The 16,730-nt window shown below is 43.5% G+C and overlaps 2 non-coding genes across 2 annotated transcripts; one reads left to right on the top strand and one right to left on the bottom strand.

Annotated features, from left to right (window-relative positions):
* Positions 1–7,533: 7,533 nt before the first annotated feature.
* On the bottom strand, positions 7,534–7,624 carry trnar-ucu (transfer RNA arginine (anticodon UCU)). Its single transcript is given in 2 exon segments — positions 7,534–7,569; positions 7,588–7,624. It is a non-coding gene; the product is annotated as a tRNA-Arg (tRNA).
* Positions 7,625–13,974: 6,350 nt separating this feature from the next.
* On the top strand, positions 13,975–14,047 carry trnaf-gaa (transfer RNA phenylalanine (anticodon GAA)). The gene has a single exon. It is a non-coding gene; the product is annotated as a tRNA-Phe (tRNA).
* The last annotated feature ends 2,683 nt before the right edge of the window (positions 14,048–16,730 follow it).

Here is a 16,730-nt window from a genome sequence, read left to right as displayed (position 1 = left end):
GGATTTCTGCATCATCAGGGCTGGAAACAGGAGTGAGTGAAAGACAATGTGTGGAGTTTGATTTTGTACAGAGGGAGAGCAAATCTAACAGGACTGTGAGATATTGGCCTGGATTCTACAGCCCCAATAGTGGTGAACTCTGAGACTTTCACTGCTATTGAGGGTCTGAAGAGCACTGCAACTGCCAGTACATGCACACACTAACACCAGCATCTGGAAGTTGTGGTGGTGAGAAATGTGCTGAGAAGGAGCCTCTGATCATAATCGCACCAGCCCACTCTTTAAAGTGACAGGGACCTGTAGTTCAGCAATTTGGGCTCATTGCCCACAATGTACCCTGATTTTTACCTGGGTTGGATTAAAGCCAGTACCAACAGGCTCAGGGCTGCTCGGGAAAGACTTTTCTGTTGACACAACAGCTCCACTATTCCAGGAAGACACCGGCAGCAGCAGTGGTCAACTTTCAGAGGGAGCTCAGAGCTTTTAAATGTTGTATTTTATTTCTTAATTGTATGTAACTTTTTAGCATAGCCTGATCAGAGTTCTGAAATTTACATCTGACTTTTTATTAACAAGATTGAAGTGCTTTTAAAAGATCTCTAAATGTAAATGACTTTTTATCAAGATTTACTTGGCTTCTTTGTAAAGACTCTTGAGCAAGATTGAAGTGACTTTTAAAAACGACATCTTATCCTTTAAAATCCTGCTTCCATGTAGATGACATTGGAAGATGACTTCAGAATAGCTTAGACTATCTTTCTAACAGGTACTGCAACAGCTTAAGACCGACTTTTCTGCAAATGCTGGTGAATTACCTTCCGGGAGCGGAGAGGAGCGGAGCGGAGCAGACCTGTATGGACCGATATGAGGAGAACGTTGAGAGCGGAGCCTATAAATCCAATCCGAGGATCGAGGCCCAGTCTCTTACCTTCCAGGAGTGGAGTGGAGATCTTCCAGTGTGCTGGAGTTTTGAAAAAAAAGAAGCCAACTGTGATGTCAGAGGAGAGCTGCAAGGTGATTGGTTGGTGAGTCACTGCTGTTAGTGTATTTAAATATCTTAAAGAAAAGGGCAAAGCTTTTTTTACTTGAAAAAAAACCTCTGCTGATAAGATGAGTACTACTAAAGTGTATTTTTTATTCAGTGTAGCTTATGAAGGACTTTAGATTGTAGTGGGTAGAACAATGCCCATAGTGTCATTAGTATTTTTTAATTAAGGGATTAACTAATTAATCTAAGGGTAAGTCATGGCAGGAGAGCTCAGCCCCGTGATATGCTCCTCCTGCGCTATGTGGGGATTCAGGAACCCTCCCAGTCTCCATGACGACCATGTGTGCAGGAAGTGTATCCAGCTGCAGCTACTGGCTACTCGCATTATGGAGCTTGACCTGCGGGTGGTTTCACTGTGGAGCGTCCACGAAGCTGAGGGCGTCATGGATAGCATGTTTAGTGAGGTGGTCGCACCGCAGGTAATGGATGCACAGGCAGGAAAGGGATTGGTGACCACCAGATGGAATAGTAGGAGCAGGCAGGTAGTGCAGGAGTCCCCTGTGGCCATCCCCCTCTCAAACAGATACACCGCTTTGGTTACTGTTGGGGGGAAGACCTCCCAGGGGAAAAGAGCAACAGCGCGGTCCGTGGCACCACGGAGGGCTCTGCTGCACAGCAGGGGAGGAAAAGGGGTGGAAGAGCTATTGTGATAGGGGATTCTATCATAAGGGGTGCAGATAGGCGTTTCTGTGGCCGCAAACGAGACTCCAGGATGGTATGTTACCTCCCTAATACTAGGGTCAAGGATGTTTCGGAGCAGCTGCCGGAAATTCTGAAAGGGGAGGGTGTGCAGCCAGAGATCGTGGTCCATATTGGTACGAACGACATAGGCAGGAAGAGGGATGAGGTTCTGCAAAGTGAATATAGGGAGTTAGGCAGAAGGTTAAAGAGCAGGACCTCTAGGGTTGTAATCTCAGGATTACTCCCTGTGACACGTGCTAGTGCGGGTAGGAATAGGAGGATTAGGCAAATGAATGCATTGCTGAAGACTGGCGAAGGCGGGAGGGCTTCAGGTACTTGGACATTGGGATCTCTTCTGGTGCAGAGGTGACCTGTACAAGAGGGACGTGTTGCATCTGAACTGGAAGGGGACCAATATCCTTGCAGAGAGATTTTATAGTAATACACTGGAGGGTTTAAACTAGTCTTGCAGCGGGGGTGGGACCCAAAGTAGTAGTCTCTCCGATGAGATAGTTGAGACAAATGGAGAGGTTAAAGCAACCAAGTCCAGTAGGCAGGCCAGGCAGGGGCAGGACAGGGATCGTGGAAGGTCTGGTGGGCTAAACTGCATTTACTTTAATGCAAGTATCCTTACAGGTAAGGCAGATGAACTCAGAGCATGGATCGGTACATGGGATTGTGGTATTGTAGCTATTACGGAAATGTGGTTGAGGGATGGGCAGGACTGGCAGCTCAATGTTCCGCGGTACCGATCCTTCCGGCGTGACAGAGGTGGAGGTAAGAGAGGAGGGGGAGTTGCACTATTGATTAGGGAGGACATCACGGCAGTACTTAGAGAGGATATCCCGGGGTGAATGTCCAGTGAGGCCATACTGGTAGAACTTAGAAATAATAAAAGGGTGATCCCTTTGATGGGATTATACTATAGGCCCCCCAATAGTCAGAGGGAAGTGGAGGAACATATATGTAGGGAAATCACAGATAGTTATAGGAATTATAGGGTTGTAATAGTAGGTGATTTTAACTTCCCTAATATTGACTGGGACTGCCTCAGTGCTAAGGGATCAGATGGGGAAGAATTTGTTAAGTGAATCCAGGATAGTTTTCTGAAGCAGTACGTGGATGGCCCGACTAGAGAAGGGGCTACACTCGATCTCCTCTTAGGAAATGAGAATGGGCAGGTGGTTGATATGGCAGTGGGGGAGCACTTTGGGACCAGTGACCATAACTCTATTAGCTTCAAGATAGTTATGAAAAAGAATAGGACTGGTCCTCAGGTTGAAGTCCTAAATTGGGGGAAGGCTAATTTCCATGGCATCAGACAGGAACTCTCAAAAGTTGAATGGGAGAGGCTGTTTACAGGTAAAGGGACGTCTGGCAAGTGGGAGGCTTTTAAAAGTGAGATAGGAAGAGTTCAGGGCCAGCATGTTCCTGTTAGATGGAAGGGCAAGGCTGGCAAGTTTAGGGAACCTTGGTTGACGAGGGATATTGAGGGTCTGGTCAGGACAAAGAAGGAGGCATACGTCAGGTATAGGCAGCTGGGATCGAGCGAGTCCCTCGAGAAGTATAGGGGATATAGGAGTATACTTAAGAAGGAAATTAGGAGGGCGAAAAGGGTCCATGAGATTTCCCTGGCAGATAAGATAAAGGAGAATCCTAAAAGATTCTATAAGTGTATTAAGAGTAAAAGGGTAGCTAGGGAGAGAGTAGGTCCCCTTAAGGATCAGTGTAGCAATCTATGTGTGAAGCCACGCGAAATGGGCGAGGTCTTAAATGAATATTTCTCGTCTGTATTTACCGTGGAGAAGGTCATGGAAGCTAGTGAGTTCAAGGGAGGGAACAGCGATATCCTGCAGCATATCAACATTACAAAGGAGGAGGTGTTGGAGGATTTGAAGCGCATTAAGGTGGATAAATCCCCAGGGCCTGATCAGATGTATCCTAGGATGCTATGGGAAGCAAGGGAGGAGATTGCTGGGGCGCTGGCAGAGATTGTTGTATCATCGTTAGCCACGGGTGAGGTACCAGAAGACTGGAGGATAGCTAATTTGTTAATTAATAAATTAAATAACAAATCATGTCGCCTCTTTCTCTTCTGAACTCTGGCGGAGACAAGCCTAGCTTGTCCAATATTTCCTCGTAAGACAGCCCACCCATTCCATGTATTAGTCTCGTAAACTTTCTCTGTACTACCTCCAATGCATTTACATCCTTCCATAAATAAGGAGACCAGTACAGTACTCAGTACTGCAGAAGAGGTCTCACCAATGTCCAGTATAGCTGAAGCATAACCTCCCTACTAGTGTATTCAATTCCCATGGTGATAAATGATAACATTCTATTAGCTTTCCTAATTACATGCTGGACCTGCATACTAACCTTTTGCAATTCATGCCCTCGGACACCCAGATCCCTCTGCATCTCAGAGCTCTGCAATCTCTCACCATTTAGATAATATGCTTTTTTATTCTTCCTGCCATAGTGGACAATTTCCGACTTTCCCACATTATACTCCATTTGCCAGGTCTTTGCCCAATCACTTAACCTATCTATATCCCTTTGTAGCCCCCTTATATCCTCTTCACAACCTGCTTTCCTACCTATCTTTGTGATCAGCAAATTTAGCAACAATACCTTCGGTCCCTTCATCTAAGTCATTTATATAAATTGTAAAAAGTTGAGGCCCCAGCACAGATCCCTGTGGCACACCACTCGTTACTTCTTGCCAACCAGAAAATGACCCATTTATGCTGACTCTCTGTTTCCTGTCAGCTAGCCAATCTTCTATCGATGCCAATATGTTACCCCCGACACCATGAGCTTTTATTTTCTGCAATAACCTTTGATATGGCACCTTATCCTTCTGGAAATCGAAATACAATACATCCACTGGTTCCCCTTTATCCACAGCACATGTAACTCCCTCAAAGGACTCCAATAAATTGGTTAAACATGATTTCCCTTTCAAAAATCCATGTTGACTATGCCTGATTACCTTAATTTTTTCTAAATGCCCTGCTATAACATCCTCTGCAATAGCTCCAAACATTTTCCCTCAGACAAATGTTAAGCTAACTGGCCTGTCGTTTCCTGCTTTCTGTCTCCCTCCCTTTTTGAATAAATGAGTTACATTCACTCTTTTCCAATCTAACGGAACCTTCTCGAATCTAGGGAATTTTGGAATATTAAAACCAGCGCATCAACTATCTCACTAGCCAATTCAGGACCTGGCGACTTGTCAACCCGCAGCTCCAACAATTTGTTTAGTACCACTTCCCTGGTGATTATAATTTTCTTGAGTTCCTCCATCCCTTCAATTTCCTGATATACGGCTAATACTGGGATGTTATTTGTATCCTCAATAGTGAAGACCGATGCAAAGTATCTGTTCAATTCATCTGCCATCTCTTAATTATCCATTATTAATTTCCCAGACACACTTTCTATTGGACCAACAGTCGCTTTGTTAACTCTTTTCTTTTTAAAATATCTATCGAAACTCTTACTAGTTGTCTTGAAATTTCTTGCGAGCTTTCTCTCATACTCTAATTTTACCTTCCTTCTCAATCTTTTAGTCATTCTTTGCTGTTTTTTTATATTCTGTCCAATCTTCTGACCTGCCTCCCACCTTTGCACAATTATAGGATTTTTCTTTAAGTTTGATAGTATCTTTAACTGTTTTCGTGAACCATGGATGGTGAGTCCCACCTTTGGAACTTTTCTTTCTCGTTGAAATGTATCTATTCTGTGTATTCTGAAATATCCCCTTAAATGTCTGCCACTGCATCTCTATTGACTTATCCCTTAACCTAATTTGCCAGTTCACTTTAGCTAGCTCTGCTTTCATGACCTTATAATTGCCCTTATTTAAATTTAAAATACTAGTCTGGGACCCACTCTCCTCTCCCTCAAACTGAATGTAAAATTCAATCATATTATAATCGCTGCTACCTCGGGGCACCTTAACTATGAGGTCATTAATTAATCCTATCTCGTTGCACAATGCCAGGTCTAGTATAGCCTGCTCTCTGGTTGGCTCCAGAATGTATTGTTCCAAGAAATTATCCCCAAAATATTCTATGTATTCCTCATCTAGGCTACCTCTGCCCATCTGAATTTTCCAATCTATATTTAGATTAAAATCCCCCATAATTATCACAGTACCTTTCTGACAAGCTGCCATTATTTCTTCTTTTATATCCCATCCGACAGTGTGGTTAATGTTAGGTGGCCTGTACACCACTCCCACAAGTGACTTCTTGCCTTTATGATTTCTCATTTGTACTCAAACTGCTTCTGCATCCTGATCTCCAGAACTCACGTCATCCCTCTCTATTACGCTAATACCATCATTAATTAACAGAGCTACCCCGCCACCTTTTCCTAGCTTCCTGTCCTTCCAAAATGCCATGTCACCTCCAATATTCACATCCCAATCTATGTCGCCCTGCAGCCATGTCTCTGTAATGACTATCAGATCGTACTTATTTATTCTATTTGTGCTCCCAGTTCATCTGTTTTGTTTCAAATGCTCCATGCATTCAGATACAGAGCATTTAGTTTTGTCCTTTTATTATTTTTGTCACCGCTAGCCTTATCTGTCGATTTACTCTTAGATTTGTACATTCTGTCCCTTCCTGTCACAGTCTGTTTATCATTTCCCATACTTATACCTTTCTCTCTTGCCTTGTCTCTCCTCCTTGATTCACCATATCTTCCCAAATTTGATCCCTTGCCCCCACTGTTCGGTTTAAAACCGTCTCTACTTCCCTCGTTATGTGGCTCGCTAGAACACCGGCACCAGCACGGTTCAGGTGTAGACCGTCCCAACGGTACAGCCACCTCTTTCCACAGTACTGGTGCCAATGCACCATGAACCAGAACCCACTACTACCACACCAGTCTTTCAGCCGCACATTACTTTCTCTAATCTTATTTGTCCTATGCCAATTTGCACATGGCTCAGGTAATAATCCAGGGATGATTAACTTTGAGGTTCTGCTTCTTAATTTGGTGCCTAGTTCCTCATACTGACTTTGCAGAACCTCTATCCTTGTCCTGCCTATGTCGCTGGTACCGACATGGACCACGACGACTGGATCCTCCCCCTCCCATTGTATGTTTCGCTCCAGCCCTGAGCAGATGTCCTGAATCCTGGCACCGGCAGGCAACACTGCCGTCTGGACCCTTGCTTTTGCTGCAGAGAACAGAGTCAATCCACCTTACTATACTGTCCCCTGCTACCACTACATTCCTTTTTTCTCCCTCTTTGAGCCGCAAACACTTACTGCAGACGTGTTTGCCCTGGATCACACTGGCATCCAGGAACTCCCACATGCTGCAGCTGTGACACATCACCTGTCCTGTCATCCTTAACGTGTTTCAATTAACTACTTAAATATTTTATTCAATTATTCATTTTATTGCATATTTTATTAAACTTACCACTAGTTTGTTTACTATTTTAAACGTTAGGACTAAAATGGATCTTAATCACTTACCAGATGCGCATCAAGCAGGTCGGTTCTTCCAAACCAATCAACTACCTGCTTGCCTGTGATGTCACAGCTTACCAGATCCTCACCAAACAGCTCCTTGCACTGCACCGAAGAAAGAACCAAATCCTGTCTCCTCACCCCAGCGGCTCTCTGTTTCCCTGCTCTCACTCTCCATTGTGACGTCACTCCTCAATTTATTTTCCCCTGCTCTGCTCCTCTCTCTCTCGCTCTGTCTCCGAGTCTGTGCTTTTGACGCATTTCTTCATTTGTTGTTCCGTTGTGCTCCTCTGTTTCTGGTCCAAAATCTGACTCTGGTGGGACTTGAACCCACAACCTTTGCATATCATCTTAATCATGATTTAGAAGTCCAACACGCTATCCATTGCGCCACAGAGCCTCAGACATTTTTATTAACATCACTAAGGCCTTTGATCTTGTCAGCAGAGACGGCCTCTTCAAACTGCAATGGAACATCGGCTGCCCTCCTGACCTCTTGGGCATCATCTCTTCTTTCTACGAGAACATGCACAGTTCCATCAGTTACAATGGAGCAACATCAGACGCTTTCAAGATCAGCAGTGGGGTAAAGCAGGGCTGCGCGCTGGCGCCAACTCTCTTAGGAACAGAGGAACATCGGAGTAAGCTATTCAGCCCGTCGAGCCTGCTCTGCCATTCAATTCGATCATGCCTGATCAGCTACCTCAAAGCCCCTTTCCCGTGCTATCCCCATATCCCTTGATGTCATGAGTATCAAGATTTCTATCAATTTCTGTCTTGAACATGCTCAATGATTGAGCTGCCACAGCCCTCTGGGGCACCGTATTCCAATGATTCACCACCGTCTGAGTGAAGAAATTCCACCCATCTCAGTTTTAAATGGCCTACTCCTTATTCTGAGACGATGTCCTTTGGTTTTAGACTCACCAACCAGGGCAAACATCCTGTCTACATCCACACTGTCACGCCCTGTAAGAATTTTGTCAGTTTCAATCAGATCACCTCTCATTCTTCGAAACTTTAAGGAATACAGGCCCAGTTTCCTCATCAGACAATCCCACCATCCCAGGGATTAGTCTGGTGACATAAAAACAAGAAATGCTGGAACCACTCAGCAGGTCTGGCAGCATCTGTGAAAAGAGAAGCAGAGTTAACGTTTCAGGTCAGTGACCCATCTTCGGAACTGACATATATTAGAAAAGTCACAGGTTATAAGCAAGTGGGGTGGGGGTGGGGCAAGAGATAACAAAGGAGAAGGTGTAGATTGGACAAGGCCACATAGCTGACCAAAAGGTCATGCAGCAAAGGCAAACAATATGTTAATGGTGTGTTGAAAGACAAAGCATTAGTACAGATTAGGTGTTAATGGACTGAATATTGAACAGCAGGAAGTACAAACCTGAAAAAACAGTAGGTAAGCAAACTGAACAAACTGAGATGAAATGAAATAAATGCAAAAAAAAGATTAGTCTGTTGACCCTCTGTTTCACCCCCTCTATGGCAAGTGTATCCTTCATAAGATGAGGAGACTAAACTGTACACAATACTCCAGTGCGGATTCACCAAGGCTCCAGACAATTGCAGCAAGACATCTTTACTCCTGTACTCATGACCCCTCGTGTGGGTACAGCATACCATTTGCATTCCTAATTGATTGCTGCACCTGCACAAGAGCTTTTAGTGTCTCAGGAACAAGGACACCCAGGTCCCTTTGGACATCGACACTTCCCAACCTCTCACCATTTAAGAAATACTCTGTCTTTCTGTTTATTCTACCAAAGTGAATAACTTCACACTTATTCACATTATATTCCATGTTCTTGCCCATTCACTTAGCCTCTCCAGGTCCCCTGGAAGCCTCTCTGCATCCTCCTCACAACTCACACTTCACCGAGCTTTGTGTCATCTGCAAACTTGGAAATATTACATTTAATCCCCACATCCAAATCATTTATATAGGTTGTTAACAGCTGTGGCTCCAACACTGATCCTTGCAGTACCCCAATAGTAAAGGCCTGCCATCCTGAGAAGGACCCGTTATTCCTGCTCTCTGTTTTCGGTCTGTTAACCAATTCTCAATCCATATCAGTATATTATCCCCAAGCCTATGTGCTCTAATTTTGTTTACTCACCTCCTGTGTGGGACCTTACCAAAGGAAAATGCAAATACCACACATCCACTGGTTCTCCTTTATCTGTTCTATAGGTAACATCCTCAAAAATCTCAACAGGTTTTTCAAACCTGTTTTCCTTTTCATAAATCTATGTTGACTCTGCCCAATCATGTCATCATTTTCGAACTGTCTAGTTATCACATCCTTTATAATTGGCATATTCTTCTCCATGCTGCTATTGCACACTTTCAATTACTCAGATACAGGTGTTCACCTGCACATCAGAGCTGACGACAAGCTGTTCAACTTGGCAAGACTGTGCGCCAAGACCAAAGTGGGTAAATTCCTAGTCTGTGAGTTGCTATTTGCTGATGATGCTGTGCTGACATCCCATAATGAAGTTCAGTCACAGCAGCTTGTAGATCGGTTCTCCCTGGCCTGCAAAGAGTTTGGACTGACAATCAGCATCAGGAAGATGAAAGTTACGGGCCAGGACGTAGAGACTCCACTTTCCATCAACATCGACAACCTCACTTTGGAGGTTGTCAACAGCTTCACATACCTTCAATCAACAATCACCAGCAATCTGGCCCTTGATGCTGAAATCAGCACCAGAATTGCCAATGCTGCAGCTGTCATGTCAAAGTTGAGAAGACAAGTGTGAACCGACAGCAAACTGACCGAAAATACAAAGCTCCACGTGTACCAGGCTTGTGTTCTCAGCACCCTCCTTTATAGTAGAGAAGCATCAACAACTTATAAAAGCCAAAAAAAGCGGCTGAACAGCTTCCACCTCCACTGCCTCAGATGGATACTGGGCATCTCCTGGCAGGACAGAGTGCTGAATGCGGAAGTACACCAGCGTGCAGGGATACGCAGCATGTTTGCCCTCTTGAGTCAGCGGTGACTCTGTTGACTGGGCCAAATGGATGACGGTCACATTGCCAAATACATGATCTATGGTGAGCTTGCTATCAGCATGAGATCAACAGGTCAGGGAAAAAAATCAAGTCCTTTGGAGAGGTTTGAGTTAATTCAGGAGAGTGGGCATGGATTTATCAATGGGAGTTCATGCTTGACGAATCTAACTGCATTTGTTGATAAACGATCTGAGAATACTGATGAAGGGAATGCAGTGGATGTTATTTATATGGATATTACGAAAGCATTTTATAAAGTACCACATAAAAGGGTGGTTAACAAAATTGGGGTTCATGGATTAGGAGCGTCAGTGTCCATTTGGATAGTAAATTGTTTTAAAGACTGAAAACAGCGAGTCATATTAAATGGTTCTTGGTCAGACCGGAGGATAGTGGACAGTGGTGTTCCCCAAGGGTCAGTGCCAGAACCACTGCTTTTTTTGCTGAAGGTAAGTGACTTGGATCTTGGAATACAGAGTAGAATCTCAAAATATGCCGATGACACCAAACCTGGAGGAGTGGCAAACAGTGAGGATGATATGAACTCCCTGCAACAGGACAGTGATAGGCTAGCAGAATGGGCAGACAGGTGGCAGATGGAATTTAATAGTGACAAGTGTGAGGTGATGTATTTTGGCATAAGGAATAGGGAGAGGCAATATATACTTAATGGCACAGTTATAAAGAGTGTGCTGGAATAAAGGGACTTGGGGTTCATGTGCACCGATCTTTGAAGGTGGCAAGACATATTGCGAGAGTGGTTAGCAAAGCATATGGGATCTTGGGCTTTATAAATAGAGGCATTGAGTACAAAAGCAGGGAAGTTATGCTGAACCATTATAAAACTCTGGTTAGGCCCCAATTGGAGTGTTGCTTCCAGTTCTGCTCAGCAGACTTTAGAAAGAATGTGAGGGTCCTTGAGGGGATGCAGAGGCGATTTACCAGAATGGATCCAGGGATGGGGGATTTTAGTTACAAGGTCAGGTTGGAAAAGTTAGGATTATTCTGCCTATAACAAAGGAGATTGAGTGGAGAATTGATAGAGGTGTATAACACCTCTAGAGAACAGGCCATCCTAGACTGGGTATTGTGTAATGAGAAAGGATTAGTTAACAATCTTGTTGTGTGGGGTCCCATGGGGAAGTGCGCCCATAATATGATGAAATTCTTCATTAAGATGGAGAGTGAGAGAGTTGATTCCGAGACTAGGGTCCTGAATCTAAACAAAGGAAACTATGAAGGTATGAGGCGGGAGTTGGCTCTGATAGATTGGGGAACGTTACTTAAAGGGTTGACAGTGGATAGGCAATGGCTAGCATTTAAAGAGCGCATGGATGAATTACAACAATTGTTCATTCCTGTCTGTGCAAAAGTAAAACAGTAAGGGTGGCTCAACTGTGGCTTACAAAAGAAATTAAGGAAAGTATTAGATCCAAGGAGGAGAAATATAAAATGGCCAGAACAAGCTGCAAACCTGAAGATTGTGAGCAGTTTGGAATTTAGCAGAGGAGGACAAAAGGATTGATTAAGAAGGGGGAAATAGAGTATGACAGTAATCTAGCAGAGAACATAAAAACTGACTGTAAAAGCTTCTCTAGATATGTGTCGAGAAAAAGATTAGTGAAGACAAATGTGGGTCCCTTACAGTCAGAAACGGGGGAATTTATAATGGGGAACAAAGAAATGGCAGACCAATTAAATACATACTTTGGTTCTGTCTTCACAAAGGACGATACAAATTACCTCCCAGAAATGTTGGGGAACATAGGGTCTAATGAGAAGGAGGAACTATATGAAATCTGTATTAGTAGGGAATGTTTGGGAAATTGATGGGATTGAAGGCCGATAAATCCCCAAGGCCTGATAATCTGCATCCCAGAGTACTTAAGGAGGTGGCCCTTGAAATAGCAGATGCATTTCTGGTCTTTTTTCAAAATTCTGCGGACTCTGGAACAGTTCAAATGGATTGGACGGTAGTTAATGTAACTCCACTATTTAAAAAAAGAGGCAGAAAGAAAACAGCGAATTATATACCGGTTAGCCTGACATCAGTCGTGGGGAAAATGCTGGAGTCCATTATAAAAGATGTAATAGCAGAGTGCAATAATAACTCGTCTCCACTCCTAGTATTTCTAAATCCCACACATTCACTATAATGTGAACAATTATTTCCTGTTGTGTCTCTCTCAGATTTGTAAACTTCACTGTATTGGAGTGAGGTGACATCTACTGGCGGGAAGCAAGAACTGCAATCAAGCAGCAGAAACTCCACAGTCTGTCAGGGTTCAAGAAACATTGCAATGGGAGGAAACAGCGAAGTGGTTTGATTGAGTAGATGGAGACATGATTCCACTTGTGGTGGTGTCTGAAGCAAAGGCCAGAAATACAAAATTGTCATTAATAAAAGAAATGAGGAATTCATGAAAAATGTAGTAACGTAGTGAATGGTTAGAATGTGGATAGAATAGAAAGTGAGATTGGATGGACAGAAGCAGTTTGAAAGGATGGCTGAAACAAAAGGTGAGTGCCCTGAAACGTTAACTGTGTTTCTCTCAGCACAGATGCTGCCAGAGCTGCTGAACATTTCCAGCACTTTCTGTTTTTATTTCAGCATTTGCAGGATGTTGCTTTGATCTGAAAAAAAAAATGGATGATTGGCTGGGGGGTTCCAGTGAAATTCCACAGCAGCTAAAGAAACCTAACTGGTCAGTGGCTCGTTGGTCTAGGGGTATGATTCTCGCTTATGGAATGTGCTTGATTAACATGTAAGAAATCCAGGGTTCTAATCCCAGATGATCCCTGGCCTGCTGGCATTTTTAGATTAATTTTATCTATCGGTTTCAGCCTTGCAGAAGGTGGAATTGACTTCCAAACAGAGCTGGCTTGAGGACCAGACAACTGGATTCAAAGAGCTTGTCGACAAAATTGCAATTAACGAAATGTACAGATAGCCAAGTGGGAATATAAAGTTGTTGCTGTAATTGTGACTTGACTCCAAAAACAACAGGACTGGGTTCTGGACTGGAATGGAATGGAATCCTTCAGTGTTTCTGTTGTTTGGCTTGCATTGACTCATCGATTTTCTTGTTTTTCACTTTGTCGATGCCTTTGAATAATTGTGGATCCTTCTTCAGGGTGTCTTCTTTCACCAGGTTGTTCTGACCTCTGATGATGTTCATTGTAATCAGCTTCAATTCGCTGATAGTTTTGGAAGTGAGCAGATTTCCTTTGCTTGAGTCTACAACATGGAACTCAGTCTGACATGTGGACCCATGGGAGGATTTGAATGCCATCCCTGCGTTGGAGTTGCATCCATCCAATAAGAGACCGAGTAGAAGTGACAGTTCTGTCAGTCGAATATGAGACTTTTAATGGCAGGGTTGTGAGTTTGAGTGCCATTCTGTTTTTCCCTTTTGTAAGGCTTCATGAGCAGAGAGTACAGGGAGTGTTTGAAATGAGCAAGTCTCGCTTTGATTCAGGACTCTTACCTCTCAGCAGCATCTCACTATGAAAGATTGAATTTGATCTCATTTCATTCTCAGCTCGGTGTCTGTGCGGCTCAGTGGCACTTCTGGCTGTCTCCCGCTTCACAATCCATCAGTACTGAGAAAGCAATGGGGAATATTACTCACATGTTGTGTTCTTTAATTTTTTGGAAAACTTGAATGTATGTATATTCTTCCAAAACAAGGACACCAAGCCACTGATAACGTAGGGCTGAAATAGCTCAGTTGGGAGAGCGTTAGACTGAAAATCTAAAGGTTCCTGGTTCAATCCTGGGTTCCGGCAGTTTTGCTTCCTTATGCGTACCTTGCCTTGGTCCTGATTTTCCGGTTGCACAATTTACTTTGAAATTATTTACCAAGCACCAGTGGATTGAATTTGAGAAACAACACAGAGTCATTTACAGCACAGAAGGTGGTCGTTTGGCCTATCACGTCCATGCTGGCTCTCCCCGGAGCAATCTAGTCAGTTCCACTCACCAGCTCGGTCCCTTTCCTCCTGCAAGTTTGTTTCCTTCAAGTATCCATCTAATTTCCTTTTCAAATCATTGATTGTCTCTGCTTCCACCACACTTGTGGGCCAAGACATTACTACCCACAGCATAAAAAATTCCACCTCATCAAGGATGGGAAATACTTATATCATCTTTATTTGCTTATTCTCTCTTTCTCTGAGAATAGACTGACAGTCAACATGAAAGGAAACCCAAAAATCTTCGAGCAGCATGTAAATGATAAGTGGGTTGTAAGAGGTTGAGTCGGGCCTTTGAGGGACAAAAAGGATAATATAAGCTTAGAGGTGCAGGGCAATGTTAATCTACTTAATGAGTACTTTGTATCAGTGATCACTAAGGAAGTGGAATTTGACAAAATATCAGTCGAAGTGAAGAGAGTAGAGTCAATGGAGAGGGTACAAATTGAGAGAGAGAGGTACTAAAAAGGCTGGCTGTGCTTAGGGAAGATAAATCACCTGGTCCGGATGGCTCACATCCCAGGTTGCGAAAGGAAATGCGGATGCAGATAACGGAAGGGCTTGCTATAATCTTCCAATCTTCCCTGGATACGGGGGACGTGCCAGAGGATTAAACAGTGGCAAATGCGACACCCTTATTCAAGAAAGGGTGTAAGGACAGTCCGGGTAACTACAGGCTAGTTAGATTAACAGCAGCGGTGTGTTAGGCTTTGGAAAGAATAATCAGGGTAAAAAATCAACAGTCACTTGGAGAGGTTCGAGTTAATTAAGGAGAGTGAGCATGGATTTATAAATGGGAGTTCATGCTTGACTAATCTAACTGCATTTTTTGATGAACTAACAGAGCAGGTTGATGAAGGGAATGCAGTGGATGTTGATTATATGGATTTTAAGGAAGCGTTTGACAAGGTACCACATAAAAGTGGGGTTTACAAAATTGAGGTTCGTGGTATAGGAGGGTCAGTGTCCAATTGGATAGAAAATTGGTTTCAGGACAGAAAACAGGGAGTCTTATGAAATGATTCTTTGTCAGACTGGAGGATAGTCGACAGAGGTGTTCCCCAAGGGTCAGTGCTAGAACCACTGCTTGTTTTGCTAAAGATAAAGGACTTGGATCTTGGAATATTGAGTAGAATCTCAAAATGTCCCGATGACAACAAACTTGGACGAGTGGCAAACAGTGAGGATGATATAAACTGCCTGCAACAGGACAATGATAGGCTAGCAGAATGGGCAGACAGGTGGCAGAAGAAATTTAATAGTGACAAGTGTGAGGTGATGTATTTTGGCATAAGGAATAGGGAGAGGCAATATTTACTTAATGACACAGTTCTAAAGTGTGTGTTGGAATAGAGGGACTTGGGGGTTCATGTGCATCAATCTTTGAAGGTGGGAAGACATATTGCGAGAGTGGTTAGCAAAGCATATGGGATCTTGGGCTTGAAAAAAAGAGGCATTGAGTACAAAGCAGGGAAGTTATGCTGAACCATTATAAAGCTCTGGTTCGGCCCCAGTTGGCGTGTTGATTCCAGTTTTGCTTACCACACTTAAGAAAGAATGTGAGCGTCCTTGAGAGGATGCAGAGGAAATTCACCAGAATGGATCCAGGGATGGAGGATTTTAGTTACAAGGTTAGGATGGAAAAGCTAGGGTTGTTCTACCTGCATCAAAGGAGAGTGAGGGGAGAATTGATAGATGTGTTTTCGGCTATGACAGTTTTAAATAAATTGGCAAGGAAACATTGTTCCCGTTAACTATTGGTACAAGGACTAGGGGACACAGATTGAAGGTTTTGGACAGGAGATACAGGGGGAATGTGCGCAAGAACTTTTTTACACTGATTGGTGATGATCTGTAACTCGCTGCCCACGAGGGCGTTGGAAATGGAGATAATCGAGGATTACAAAAGGAATTTGAATGGGCACTTGAAGGAAATACTTTTACAGGGCTATGGGGATCGAGCAGAGAAGTAATAACTCGTCTCCACTCCTAGTATTTCTAAATCCCACACATTCACTATAATGGGAACAATTCTTTCCTGTTGTGTCTCTCTCAGATTTGTAAACTTCACTGTATTGGAGTGAAGTGACATCTACTGGCAAGAAACAAGAACTGCCATGATGAGATCAGCCATGATTGTATTGAACGGCGGAGCAGGCTCGAGTGGCTGACTTGCCGACTCCGGCTCCTCGTTCTTATGTTCATAGAATCATACAGCACAGAAGGAGGCCATTCGGCCCCATTGTGCCTCTGCTGACTCTGACAAAATGATGCAATTAGTCCAACCCCCTGCCTATTTCCCCATAATCCTGTAGAATTTCACTTTGAAATATTTGTCCAATTCCTTTATGAAAGTTATAATTGAATCTGTTTCCACCACCCTGTCAGACAATTCATTCCAAATCCGAATCAGTTACTGGGTAAAAAGATCTCTCCTCACCTCCCCTTGACATTTCTGGCCAATTATTTTAAATCTGTGTCCTCTGGTTACTGACCC

Source organism: Heterodontus francisci, unplaced genomic scaffold (assembly GCF_036365525.1).
Source record: "Heterodontus francisci isolate sHetFra1 unplaced genomic scaffold, sHetFra1.hap1 HAP1_SCAFFOLD_43, whole genome shotgun sequence".
Classification (NCBI taxonomy): domain Eukaryota; kingdom Metazoa; phylum Chordata; class Chondrichthyes; order Heterodontiformes; family Heterodontidae; genus Heterodontus; species Heterodontus francisci.
Note: the sequence above shows the minus strand (reverse complement) of the source record. Positions and strands in the feature narration are given on the sequence as shown.